This window comes from Oncorhynchus nerka, linkage group LG28, assembly GCF_034236695.1.
Source record: "Oncorhynchus nerka isolate Pitt River linkage group LG28, Oner_Uvic_2.0, whole genome shotgun sequence".
NCBI classification, from domain to species: Eukaryota; Metazoa; Chordata; class Actinopteri; order Salmoniformes; family Salmonidae; genus Oncorhynchus; species Oncorhynchus nerka.
Window position 1 is genome coordinate 55783993 of NC_088423.1, and position 13597 is coordinate 55797589.

The following is a 13597-nucleotide window of genomic DNA, read 5'->3' on the forward strand; positions in this document are numbered from 1 at the left end:
TCTAAGGCAGAGCTGTCCAGAGTAGTGATGCTGGACGGGCGGGCAGGTGCGGGCAGTGATCGATTGAATAGCATGCATTTAGTTTTACTTGCTTTAAGAGCAGTTGCAGGCCACGGAAGGACATTTGTATGGCGTTGAAGCTTGTTTGGAGGTTAGTTAACACAGTGTCCAAAGAGGGGCCAGAAGGATACAGAATGGTGTCATCTGCGTAGAGGTGGATCAGCAAATCACCAGCAGCAAGAGCGACATCAATGATGTATACAGAGAAGAGAGTCGGCCCGAGAATTGAACCCTGTGGCACCCCCATAGAGACGGCAACAGGTTCGGACAACAGGCCCTCTGATTTGACACACTGAACTCTATCAGAGAAGTAGTTGGTCAACCAGGTGAGGCAATCATTTGAGTAACCAAGGCTGTTGAGTCTGCCACTAAGAATGTGGTGATTGACAGAGTCGAAAGCCTTGGCCAGGTCGATGAATACGGCTGCACAGTAATGTCTCTTATCGATGGAGGTTATGATGTCGTTTAGGACCTTGAGCGTGGCTGAGGTGCACCCATGACCAGCTCTGAAACCAGATTGCATAGCGGAGAAGGTACGGTGGGATTCGAAATGGTCGGTAATCTGTTTGTTAACTTGACTTTCGAAGACCTTAGAGAGTCACCCCCTTTGAAGAGGGGGATGACCGCGGCAGCTTTCCAATCTTTGGGAATCTCAGACGATACGAAAGAGAGGTTGAACAGGCTAGTAATCGGGGTTGCAACAATTTCGGAAGATAATTATAGAAAGCGTGGTAGGGTTAAGGGAAAACAATAAAGAGGGAAAATATATTTAAAAAACAAGAATTTAATTGCTGTACAGGCCTAGTCTGTACTAAGTCTTATTGAGGTTATTTACATTTTTAAATAGTCTCTGATTAGTTGTTCATATTTTTACAGAAATAAGAATCTTTGTCAATCCAATACCCTTCTTTGTGTGGTTGCATTTGATTTTTTTTATCTGAATCCTCTCTAACACTGCATTTACTGAATTGTTGTCAATTCACGGTAGTTATAACCACTTCCGGAGGACATTCTCCAATCAATCAAAGCTTTTGCAATATGAACTGACATGTTGTCAATCAAATCATAGGATTAGGATCAGAGAATGAACTAGTGTGGCATTGTGCTGCAGAGCACTATGGTAATTCTATGTGCTGAGGAGCTAGGTGAGTTGGTTACATATTGGATAGAGATTAAGAGTGAAGAGTAATTGTTGAGGATTTTATTAAATTCAAAAATTTGCTAGCTAGGGTACCTATTGTAACTTGTGGGCACTTGGGACAGTGTTTGAGTGAGTTCCCATGTGCTCACGCAGGTGCCTGAGAGCTGTGAATACTCCAAGGGCTAACATTTTGTATGTTGTCTCTTCGTGCGCAGGGAGGTATTTTATTTTGTCTGAATTATGTTGTATATCATTTTACTTGTATTGTATTGTTATGTGCTGTTGTGCACTGAATGTGTGCAGCAGCATCTGTTATTTATTTTTGGTTGCTCTCTCTTGCCTGACCTTCAGTTAGCGAGGTGCCTGAGAGCTGTGACTGCGCCAAGGGCTCACATCATGTATGTTGTCTCTTCGAGCAAAGGACAAATAAAAATCAAACAAGCAGACCCCCAGTTGTGGCAGTGTCCTCATTAAATGACAGAACGCAGAACGAACGACGCTACATATGCGCCCTGTCCATCTGGTCAGGGTAAAGAAATTGGTAACGTTATGTATTTATCGTCCATTTGTTTGTTTCAGGGGAAAATGTGAACGTGATCAAATTTGGTATATATTGACATTTGGCAGGCTAGGCTGCCTTTTAAATGCAAATTTAGCAACTGGAATTAATCAATCAACAGAATAATGATGACAGACTGTGAGTACATTTTGTGGGCGAGATGCGCAGTCTGTGTTTGATTGTGTAAATCCTGACTTCATAGAGAAACTTGTTGCCCAAACATATGATTGCGCTGCTATAATGGAATGTAGGCAATATGCTATTTGTAGCTATGTCCCCTTCAGTTCCCTGATTAAGAGGTGATGACCACTCCGTTCCACTGCCAGTGCCAACTCTCACCAAACATGAACTGAAAAAATGCCTCAAGTGCCTTTTCATCCACTGGCACATTAAATGCTTCCTCTCCAAGCACTGTGAGTAGACCTGGCAATTTTCTCTCAATACTGTATCTAGAGTAAATCACACACACAACACACTCACATATTACACAAATGATTTTGGTCCTTTCTTGGACTAACTTAGCTCATTTGCCTAACTGTGTAGTGTGTTGTGTTATTGCTTTTTGTCTTCCCAGTCAAATCCTTTCCTGCCTCAGTGGAAGAGTTGAGCTCTTCTTCAACAGCATCCATCCATGATGAGCCTGTCCTGCACTGAAGCCTATAAACACCTCAACCACTGTCCTGCACTGAAGCCTCTGAACACCTCAACTCATGCCTCATACCCTCATTCACATCACTGTTGTGATCCCTTCCCAACACTGTGTAAGTAGCCTTCTCATTTCCGTTTCCCATAACATTGTACTATACTGTAAATGTTTTAATTAAATGCTATATGTTAAAATAGTTAGTCTTCGTCGATTTTTCAACAATGCTTTGTTGTCTCCGTGGGTTTTCCATCCTCCTAGATTATTCAAGTCACTAGCCTCCACTGAGCTGAGGGATGGGGCTGGAGAAATGTAACCACCTTCAAATCCAGACAGAGCTACAATGCAAGGATTGACCAGAATTATAGTTTTAACCATGCTTTGAGGCTTTGCTTTGTTTGTTTACATACAGTACCAGTCAAAAGTTTGTTCACACCTACTCACCTACTCAAGGTTTTTCTTATTTTTTTACAATTTCCTACATTGTAGAATAATAGTGAAAACATCAAAACTATAAAATAACACATGGAATCATGTAGTAACAAAAAAAGTGTTAAACAAATCAACATATATTTTATATTTGAGATTCTTCAAAGTAGCCACCCTTTTCCATGATAACAGCTTTGTACACTCTTGGCATTCTCTCAATGAGCTTCACCTGGAATGCTTTTCCAACAGTCTTGAAGGAGTTCCCACATATGCTGAGCACTTGTTGGATGCTTTTCCTTCACCCTGCAGTCCAAATCATCACAAGCCAACTCAATTGGATTGAGGTCAGGTGATCTGATGCAGCACTCCATCACTTTCCTTCTTGGTCAAATAGCCCTTACACAGCCTGGAGGTGTGTTGAGTCATTGTCCTGTTGAAAACAAATGATAGTCCCACTAAGCTCAAACCAGATGGGATGGTGTGTCGCTGCAGAATACTGTGGTAAACATGCTAGTTAAGTGTGCCTTGAATTCTAAATAAATCACTTACAGTGGTCAGCAGCAAAGCACCATCACCCTTCCTCCTCCATGCTTCACGATGGGAACCACACATGCGGAGATCATCCGTTCACCTACTCTATGTCTCACAAAGGCACGGTGGTTGGAATCAAAAATAAAAAATTTGCACTCATCAGACCAAAGGACAGATTTCCACCAGTCTGATGTCCATTGCTTGTGTTGGCCCAAGCAAGTCTCTTCTTATTATTGGTGTCTTTTAGTAGTGGTTTAGTAGTGGTTTCTTTGCAGCAATTCGACCATGAAGGCCTGCTTCATGCAGTCTCCTCTGAACAGTTGATGATGAGATGTGTCTGTTACTTGAACTCTGAAGCATTTATTTGGGCTGCATTTTCTAAGGCTGGTAACTCTAATGAACTTATCTTCTGCAGCAAAGGTAACTCTGGGTCTTCTTTTCCTGTGGCGGTCCTCATGAGAGTCAGTTTCATCATAGCACTTGATGGTTTTTGCAACTCCTCTTGAAGAAACTTTTAATGTTATTAACATTTACATTTACATTTAAGTCATTTAGCAGACGCTCTTATCCAGAGCGACTTACAAATTGGTGCATTCACCTTATGACATCCAGTGGAACAGTAGTGCATCTAAATCTTTTAAGGGGGTGAGAGGGATTACTTTATCCTATCCTAGGTATTCCTTAAAGAGGTGGGGTTTCAGGTGTCTCCGGAAGGTGGTGATTGACTCCGCTGTCCTGGCATCGTGAGGGAGTTTGTTCCACCATTGGGGGGCCAGAGCAGCGAACAGTTTTGACTGGGCTGAGCGGGAACTGTACTTCCTCAGTGGTAGGGAGGCGAGCAGGCCAGAGGTGGATGAACGCAGTGCCCTTGTTTGGGTGTAGGGCCTGATCAGAGCCTGGAGGTACTGAGGTACCGTTCCCCTCACAGCTCCGTAGGCAAGCACCATGGTCTTGTAGCGGATGCGAGCTTCAACTGGAAGCCAGTGGAGAGAGCGGAGGAGCGGGGTGACGTGAGAGAACTTGGGAAGGTTGAACACCAGACGGGCTGCGGCGTTCTGGATGAGTTGTAGGGGTTTAATGGCACAGGCAGGGAGCCCAGCCAACAGCGAGTTGCAGTAATCCAGACGGGAGATGACAAGTGCCTGGATTAGGACCTGCGCCTCTTCCTGTGTGAGGCAGGGTCGTACTCTGCGGATGTTGTAGAGCATGAACCTACAGGAACGGGCCACCGCCTTGATGTTAGTTGAGAACGACAGGGTGTTGTCCAGGATCACGCCAAGGTTCTTAGCGCTCTGGGAGGAGGACACAATGGAGTTGTCAACCGTGATGGCGAGATCATGGAACGGGCAGTCCTTCCCCGGGAGGAAGAGCAGCTCCGTCTTGCCGAGGTTCAGCTTGAGGTGGTGATCCGTCATCCACACTGATATGTCTGCCAGACATGCAGAGATGCGATTCGCCACCTGGTCATCAGAAGGGGCAAAGGAGAAGATTAATTGTGTGTCGTCGTCTGCATAGCAATGATAGGAGAGACCATGTGAGGTTATGACAGAGCCAAGTGACTTGGTGTATAGCGAGAATAGGAGAGGGCCTAGAACAGAGCCCTGGGGGACACCAGTGGTGAGAGCACGTGGTGTGGAGACGGATTCTCGCCACGCCACCTGGTAGGAGCGACCTGTCAGGTAGGACGCAATCCAAGCGTGGGCCGCGCCGGAGATGCCCAACTCGGAGAGGGTGGAGAGGAGGATCTGATGGTTCACAGTATCGAAGGCAGCCGATAGGTCTAGAAGGATGAGAGCAGAGGAGAGAGAGTTAGCTTTAGCAGTGCGGAGCGCCTCCGTGATACAGAGAAGAGCAGTCTCAGTTGAATGACTAGTCTTGAAACCTGACTGATATGGATCAAGAAGGTCATTCTGAGAGAGATAGCGGAGAGCTGGCCAAGGACGGCACGTTCAAGAGTTTTGGAGAGAAAAGAAAGAAGGGATACTGGTCTGTAGTTGTTGACATCGGAGGGATCAAGTGTAGGTTTTTTCAGAAGGGGTGCAACTCTCGCTCTCTTGAAGACGGAAGGGACGTAGCCAGCGGTCAGGGATGAGTTGATGAGCGAGGTGAGGTAAGGGAGAAGGTCTCCGGAAATGGTCTGGAGAAGAGAGGCGGGGATAGGGTCAAGCGGGCAGGTTGTTGGGCGGCCGGCCGTCACAAGACGCGAGATTTCATCTGGAGAGAGAGGGGAGAAAGAGGTCAGAGCACAGGGTAGGGCAGTGTGAGCAGAACCAGCGGTGTCGTTTGACTTAGCAAACGAGGATCGGATGTCGTCGACCTTCTTTTCAAAATGGTTGACGAAGTCATCTGCAGAGAGGGAGGGAGGGGGGGAGGAGGATTCAGGAGGGAGGAGAAGGTGGCAAAGAGCTTCCTAGGGTTAGAGGCAGATGCTTGGAATTTAGAGTGGTAGAAAGTGGCTTTAGCAGCAGAGAGAGAAGAGGAAAATGTAGAGAGGAGGGAGTGAAAGGATGCCAGGTCCGCAGGGAGGCGAGTTTTCCTCCATTTCCGCTCGGCTGCCCGGAGCCCTGTTCTGTGAGCTCGCAATGAGTCGTCGAGCCACGGAGCGGGAGGGGAGGACCGAGCCGGCCTGGAGGATAGGGGACATAGAGAGTCAAAGGATGCAGAAAGGGAGGAGAGGAGGGTTGAGGAGGCAGAATCAGGAGATAGGTTGGAGAAGGTTTGTGCAGAGGGAAGAGATGATAGGATGGAAGAGGAGAGAGTAGCGGGGGAAAGAGAGCGAAGGTTGGGACGGCGCGATACCATCCGAGTAGGGGCAGTGTGGGAAGTGTTGGATGAGAGCGAGAGGGAAAAGGATACAAGGTAGTGGTCGGAGACTTGGAGGGGAGTTGCAATGAGGTTAGTGGAAGAACAGCATCTAGTAAAGATGAGGTCGAGCGTATTTCCTGCCTTGTGAGTAGGGGGGGAAGGTGAGAGGGTGAGGTCAAAAGAGGAGAGGAGTGGAAAGAAAGAGGCAGAGAGGAATGAGTCAAAGGTAGACGTGGGGAGGTTAAAGTTGCCCAGAACTGTGAGAGGTGAGCCGTCCTCAGGAAAGGAGCTTATCAAGGCATCAAGCTCATTGATGAACTCTCCGAGGGAACCTGGAGGGCGATAAATGATAAGGATGTTAAGCTTGAAAGGGCTGGTAACTGTGACAGCATGGAATTCAAAGGAGGCGATAGACAGATGGGTAAGGGGAGAAAGAGAGAATGACCACTTGGGAGAGATGAGGATCCCGGTGCCACCACCCCGCTGACCAGAAGCTCTCGGGGTGTGCGAGAACACGTGGGCAGACAAAGAGAGAGCAGTAGGAGTAGCAGTGTTGTCTGTGGTGATCCATGTTTCCGTCAGTGCCAAGAAGTCGAGGGACTGGAGGGAGGCATAGGCTGAGATGAACTCTGCCCTGTTGGCCGCAGATCGGCAGTTCCAGAGGCTACCGGAGACCTGGAACTCCACGTGGGTCGTGCGCGCTGGGACCACCAGATTAGGGTGGCAGCGGCCACGCGGTGTGGAGCGTTTGTATGGTCTGTGCAGAGAGGAGAGAACAGGGATAGACAGACACATAGTTGACAGGCTACACAAGAGGCTACGCTAATGCAAAGGAGATTGGAATGACAAGTGGACTACACGTCTCGAGTGTTCAGAAAGTTAAGCTTACGTAGCAAGAATCTTATTGACTAAAATGATTAAAATGATACAGTACTGCTGAAGTAGGCTAGCTGGCAGAGGCTGCGTTGTTGACTATGTAGGCTAGCTGGCAGTGGCTGCGTTGTTGACACTACACTAATCAAGTCGTTCCGTTGAGTGTAATAGTTTCTACTGTGCTGCTATTCGGGGCTAGCTGGCTAGCTAGCAGTGTTGATTACGTTACGTTGCGTTAAAAGAACGACAATAGCTGGCTAGCTAACCTAGGAAATCGCTCTAGACTACACAATTATCTTTGATACAAAGACGGCTATGTAGCTAGCTATGTAGCTAGCTACGATCAAACAAATCAAGCCGTTGTACTGTAATGAAATGAAATAAAAATGTGATACTACCTGTGGAGCGAGCGAAATGCGACCGGGTTGTTGAGTGCGGAAGTTCTGTTCGGTAGACGTTGGCTAGCTGTTGGCTAGCTAGCAGTGTCTCCTACGTTAAGGACAACAAATAGCTGGCTAGCTAACCTCGGTAAATTAAGATAATCACTCTAAAACTACACACTCTAAACTACACAATTATCTTGGATACGAAGACAGCAAAGACAACTATGTAGCTAGCTAACACTACACTAATCAAGTCGTTCAGTTGAGTGTAATAGTTGTGCTGCTAATCGGTAGACGGTGGACGTTAGCTAGCTGGCTAGCTGCAGGGCAGATAGCAGTGTAGACTGCGTTAGGACGACGAAATACGATAATTACGCAATTATCTATGATACAAAGACGGCTATGTAGCTAGCTAAGAAGAAATTGCTAAGATTAGACAATTCAAACCGTTGTACTATAATGAAATGTAATGAAATGTAATACTACCTGCGGACCGAGTGCGGATGCGACCGCTCGCTCCAACCCGGAAGTAGACATTTTCCAGATTGACTGATCTTCATGTCTTGAAGTAATGATGTCATTTGAATTTATTTTACCTTTATTTACCACCTTAAGTCAGTTAAGAACAAATTATTATTTTCAATGGTGGCCTAGGAACAGTGGGTTAACTGCCTTGTTCAGGGGCAGAACGACAGATATTTATCTTGTCAGCTCGGGGATTCAATCTTGCAACCTTTCAGTTACTAGACCAATGCTCTAACCACTAGGCTACCTGCCACTGTTTTTGCAATAATATGGACTTTTACCAATTAGGGCTATCTTCTGTATACCACCTCTACCTTGTCACAACATAACTGATTGGCTCAATCTCAAATTAACAAGACACACCTGTTCATTGAAATGCATTCCAACCTCATGAAGCTCGTTGAGAGAATGTCAAGAGTGTGCAAAGCTGTCATCAAGGCAAAGGGTGGCTACTTTGAAGAATCTCAAACATAAAATATATTTAGATTTGTTTAACACTTTTTGGTTACTACATAATTCCATGTGTTATTTCATGGTTTTTTATCTCTTCACTCTTATGCTACAATGTGGAAAAGAGTAAAAATAAAGAAAAACCCTGGAATGAGTAGATGTGTCCAAACTTTTGATTGGTACTGTATATTGGAGTAAAATATTCTTATATTTTGGGTTCTGATGGGATATGACAGTTATATCAAGCTCATGAGGTATTTATAAGTAATATTAATTAATCAATGGGTACCCAATTTTATTATTATTATTAACTAAAGTCCAAAAATGGATATAGCAACTGCAGATTGCCTCTTTAAGGAAAATAAGATTATATATTTTTGTATTTTTATGTCCAGTTCACATAATATATTTTAAAAGTATGCATTAAGGTGTCTGTAATAGAATATGTTTGGCAAATACAATTATAGACATTAATAATTGCATTCCTATATCTTCAAAAGTATATATTTTTTTTACAATGGTGAAAGAGTAAAACATGTACTAGGGTTTATGTACATAATTGGATACAACCCATGTACGGCGTCAATGCACGTTTCATTATTACAAGACGCACACTGTTGCGTAACACCCCAGGAGCCTCCTAGCTCTCTTAATATTTTGTATTTTATTACCAGCGTAGAAAAAACAGCTTATCAACATATCAACATCAACAAGAGCTTGTTTGCATGTATATATGGTAATTTATCTTAATGAAACAGTTGGAGTCGGTTTGTGAGAGGGGAGGTTTGGAGAGGCTCAGAAACAAATCCCATTGACATAGCCCTCGAGGTGTCGTTAATAGGGAGCTCTTTGTTAAAACCCCATTTTCTCTCTCTTAAATAAAGTGCAGAGAATAGCAGGGCAGATTTGAATACCACAGTCTTCGTAGGCTAATAAATGCTTGATAATTTCCCTCCTATTTGTTCTCTTTTTGCTCTCTCTCTTTCGTTTTCGTTTTATGAGAATGGAAGAATAACTGTTTGAATTTCATCATCTAAGAAAAAGGCCTGACATTTTCTTGAGGCTTATTGCAATCGTGACTTCAACTAAACACGAGTCATCTGTCAGAAAATAGAATGTCCATGAGGAGCAACAAAACTGTAGTACTGTATTGTTATCTTATTTGTCATTTTGACATACGTAGTGTTAGAGGCAATTGGCCTTAGATATACCAGCCTATAGCGAATGGTCAAACGGGGTCACATCGGTTAATGATGACCATGACACGATTCATTTGGATGAGACTGGAGTACACTGAGTGTGCAGATGGCCGATGAGGCCAATCTGAGCCCGGAACACTCTGGCATACTGGGCATGATGTTAGCCGCAGTCTCCTGAAGGACGGATCTGTTGATACTGGTCCTTGTACTGTTGTCTATTCCACATAGCATTTTGGCCCTGCTGGTTTCAGAGGGGGTAGCACGATTCTGGATGAGATCAATGTTAATAAAGCTCTTGAGGGAGTTATTGTCTTTGTAACGTTTCTTCTGCCCACATTGTGCTCTCTTCCCACTCTTCAGCTCTCCAAAAAGATCTGCTTAGGGAGTAACAGGCATCCTGGTCTCACAGCCGGCCATCTGAGCTGTGCTTTCATGAGCGGTGATGGAATGCTCAACATGTCAGCACGGCTAAGGACTTCAATGTCTGTGATTATATCCTGCCATTTGATCCTTAAGAGCTACCTCAAACTGTTTTGGTGTAAGTGATTAAGCTTCCTGGCAGGGCATTGGTAGACTGTCCAGATTTTTCAGCCATAAGGGTTGGTATTGTAGGCTTGGGCGAAATACCATTTATACCGTATATGGGGGTATTTCGGAATACCAACGGTATGAGTTTAAATACCGTCAAAAACGTGACTTAATTTTTTGGGGGTTGGGGGCAGCCCCGCAACGTGGGGCTATGGGAGTGCGTGCTACAGCACTGCCTATAATTAACTATAAGTTAAGTATAATTATAAAAAATAAATGATATCCAGCTCAGGACTCCTGTTATGCATTTGGTTTCCTAACTTGCTAGCTAAGTCACTAGATGTCAAGATCAAGCTTCTTGGTTACAGCAGAAACATTCAATCCCCTCCTGAACGAAGGTCCCTTTGCCCATTTTGCTTTAAACAGCGCCCCTTGTGTGCACTTCCAGTAATACCATATAACCAGGTATGGTACAGAAACGGTATGAGGATACAGCCCAACCCTAGCAGCCTGGTAGAACTTCAGTTGAATTGCCAGTTTGATGCCTGTCCTTTCCCACACTGAATCTTACAGATGGCCAAAGACTGCACTAGCCTTGGCGATCCTGATGTTTATTTCATCCTCTATGTGAACAGCATGGGACAGAGTGGCAACAAGGTAGGTTATTTTTTCCACAGGTGACAGGTACTGACCTCTCACAGAGATGGTTGGGTCCACGTAAGGCTTACCATGGGCAGGTTGTTTGGTGTTTGTATTTATTATGGATCCCCATTAGCTTCTGCCAAAGCAGCAACTACACTTCCTGGGGTCCAGCAAAATGGAGTCAGTTTGTACAACTTTAAAAACATTATAATACATTCACAGATTTCACAACACACTGTTTGCCCTCAGGCCCCTACTCCACCACTACCACATATCTACTAAATCCATGCGTATGTATAGTGCGTATGTTATCGTGTGTGTGTGTATTCATGTGCCTGTGCCAATGTTTGTGTTGCTTCACAGTTCCTGCTGTTCCATAAGGTGTTTTTTTATCTGTTTCTAGATTCTAATTTTACTGCTTGCGTCAGTTACTTGATGTGGAATAGAGTTCCATGTAGTCATGGCTCTATGTAGTACTGTGTGCCTGCCATAGTCTTTTCTGGATTTGGGGACTGTGAAGAGACCTCTTGTGGCATGTCTTGTTGAGTATGCATGGGTGTCCGAGCTGTGTGCAAGTAGTTTAGACAGACAGCTCAGTGCATTCAACATTAAAAAAAAATCTAAATCAAGTTTATTTATACAGCCTTTCGTACATCAAAGTGCTGTACAGAAACAGCCTAAAACCCCAAACAGCAAGCAATGCAGGAGTTGAAGCACGTTGGCTAGGAAAAACTCCCTAGAAAGGCCAAATCCTAGGAAGAAACCTAGAGAGGAACCAGGCTATGAGGGGTGGCCAGTCCTCTTCTGGCTGCAACGGGCGGAGATTAGAACAGAACATGGCCAAGATGTGCAAATGTTCATAAATGACCAGCATGGTCAACTAATAGGTCTGCGACCGGTAGCACGTCTGGTGAACAGGTCAGGGTTCCATAGCCGCAGGCAGAACAGTTGAAACTGGAGCAGCAGCACAGCCAGGTGGACTGTGGACAGCAAGGAGTCATCATGCCAGGTAGTCCTGAGGCATGGTCCTAGGGCTCAGGTCCTCCGAGAGAGAGAAAGAAAGAGAGAAAGAGAGAATTAGAGAGAGCATACTTAAATTCACACTGGACACCGGACAAGACAGGAGAAGTACTCCAGATATAACAAACTGACCCTAGCCCCCTGACACATAAACTACTGCAGCATAAATACTGGAGGCTGAGACAGGACGGGTCAGGAGACACTGTGGCCCCATCCGATGATAACCCAGGAATGGGCCAAACAGGAAGGATATAACCCCACCCACTTTGCCAAACACAGCCCCCACACCACTAGAGGGATATCTTCAACAACCAACGTACCATCCTGAGACAAGGCTGAGTATAGCCCACAAAGATCTCCGCCACGGCACAACCCAAGGGGGGTGCCAACCCAGACAGGAAGATCACATCAGTGACTCAACCCACTCAACCCAAGAGCACCAGTAAGCCAGTGACTCAGCCCCTGTAATAGGTTTAGAGGCAGAGAATCCCAGTGGAAAGAGTGGAACCGGCCAGGCAGAGACAGCAAGGGCGGTTCGATGCTCCAGAGCCTTTCCATTCACCTTCACACTCCTGGGCCAGACTACACTACACAATCACATTTTTCCAACAAGATGTCATTGCCAAATGACAAAGTGGTTAGTATAAGGTTAGTGTTAGGCATGCTAGCGAGTGGTTAAGGGTTAGGAAAAGGTTAGAAAACAAAAACACACCTGGGTGGTTGCACCTTTGTGCTCTCATTGCGCAAAAGAGCACAGATCTAGCAGCATGATTTAATTGGCCGATTATAATGAGGTTCACAGTATTTTTTGCAGAGATCTGTGCTCTTTTGCACCATGAAAATGTACCCATCATAAATACATACAGTATTTAAAACATTATTACTTTTTCTGTATTATAAGTTGAGGTAAGGAGACCCTGCATCAAGAAAAATATATATATAAATACATGGGAAGACTAAGCAAGAACAAACATGTATGTTTGTTTATAATTATGATCAGTGAATATGTATATTCCATTTTTTGTGTTGAAGCCTACATCATGTACTGCACAAGCTACTGCCTCGATTTCAATAGTTCAATAGTTATATATTCTCTTTCTATTAGGCAACAAAAATGTTGAAGGCTATGAATCGGTCCAAAACACGATCTCCTGATCCTGACCTTGCACACCCTTGCTTAACTCTGTGATCTTCATTACTGTGTATGTAATTAGGCAGTGGTTTCATTATCATACAATTAGTTTCATATCTCTCTCATTTATTCGCATTTCATTCCAGCCTGTATTTAGTTGTGTACACACTACACTATATTGGGCAAATCAGCATGGAGCAGATAGAGGACACATCACTAAATATGTTTGCTCAACAAGGGTGTTGTTACACAGATAACAATTAATACAGTCACAAAATGGGACTGGTTTATCGTTCACCAACGCTCCAGTTGATATGAATTTTGGACAAAGCAAACAATCAATGAGGTCAAAAACTTTTTCGACTCAAGGAAGTTATATGCCGAAATACAAGGAGTACTCAAGGAAAATCTCCCCTTGAAATTACTTTGGAGACCTGTTTCTCAGAGTATAAACTTCCCTCACCCAGACTTACACTCCCCCCCCCACACACTCTTTGTCCTGCGCTCAGGGGGTGCGTTGTTTCCTCACGTGTAACCAGGCCGACGGCTGCCTTCTTCTCCTTGCTTGCTGCCGGCTGCCCCTCACCTTTCCCTCACCGTCCCCCTTGCCTTTAACAGAACTTTATTAACAGAGATTTACTCTGCCGGGCTGCTGGCCTGACTTGCATCTCAAACAG

The 13597-nt window shown here is 44.7% G+C and overlaps 1 long non-coding RNA gene across 1 annotated transcript; it reads left to right on the forward strand.

The window, feature by feature from the left end:
* The first annotated feature begins 2075 nt into the window (after positions 1–2075).
* On the forward strand, positions 2076–10327 carry LOC115112833 (uncharacterized). The gene is made up of 3 exons (XR_003861037.2): positions 2076–2173; positions 2335–2521; positions 9959–10327. It is a non-coding gene; the product is annotated as an uncharacterized LOC115112833 (long non-coding RNA).
* Positions 10328–13597: the final 3270 nt, after the last annotated feature.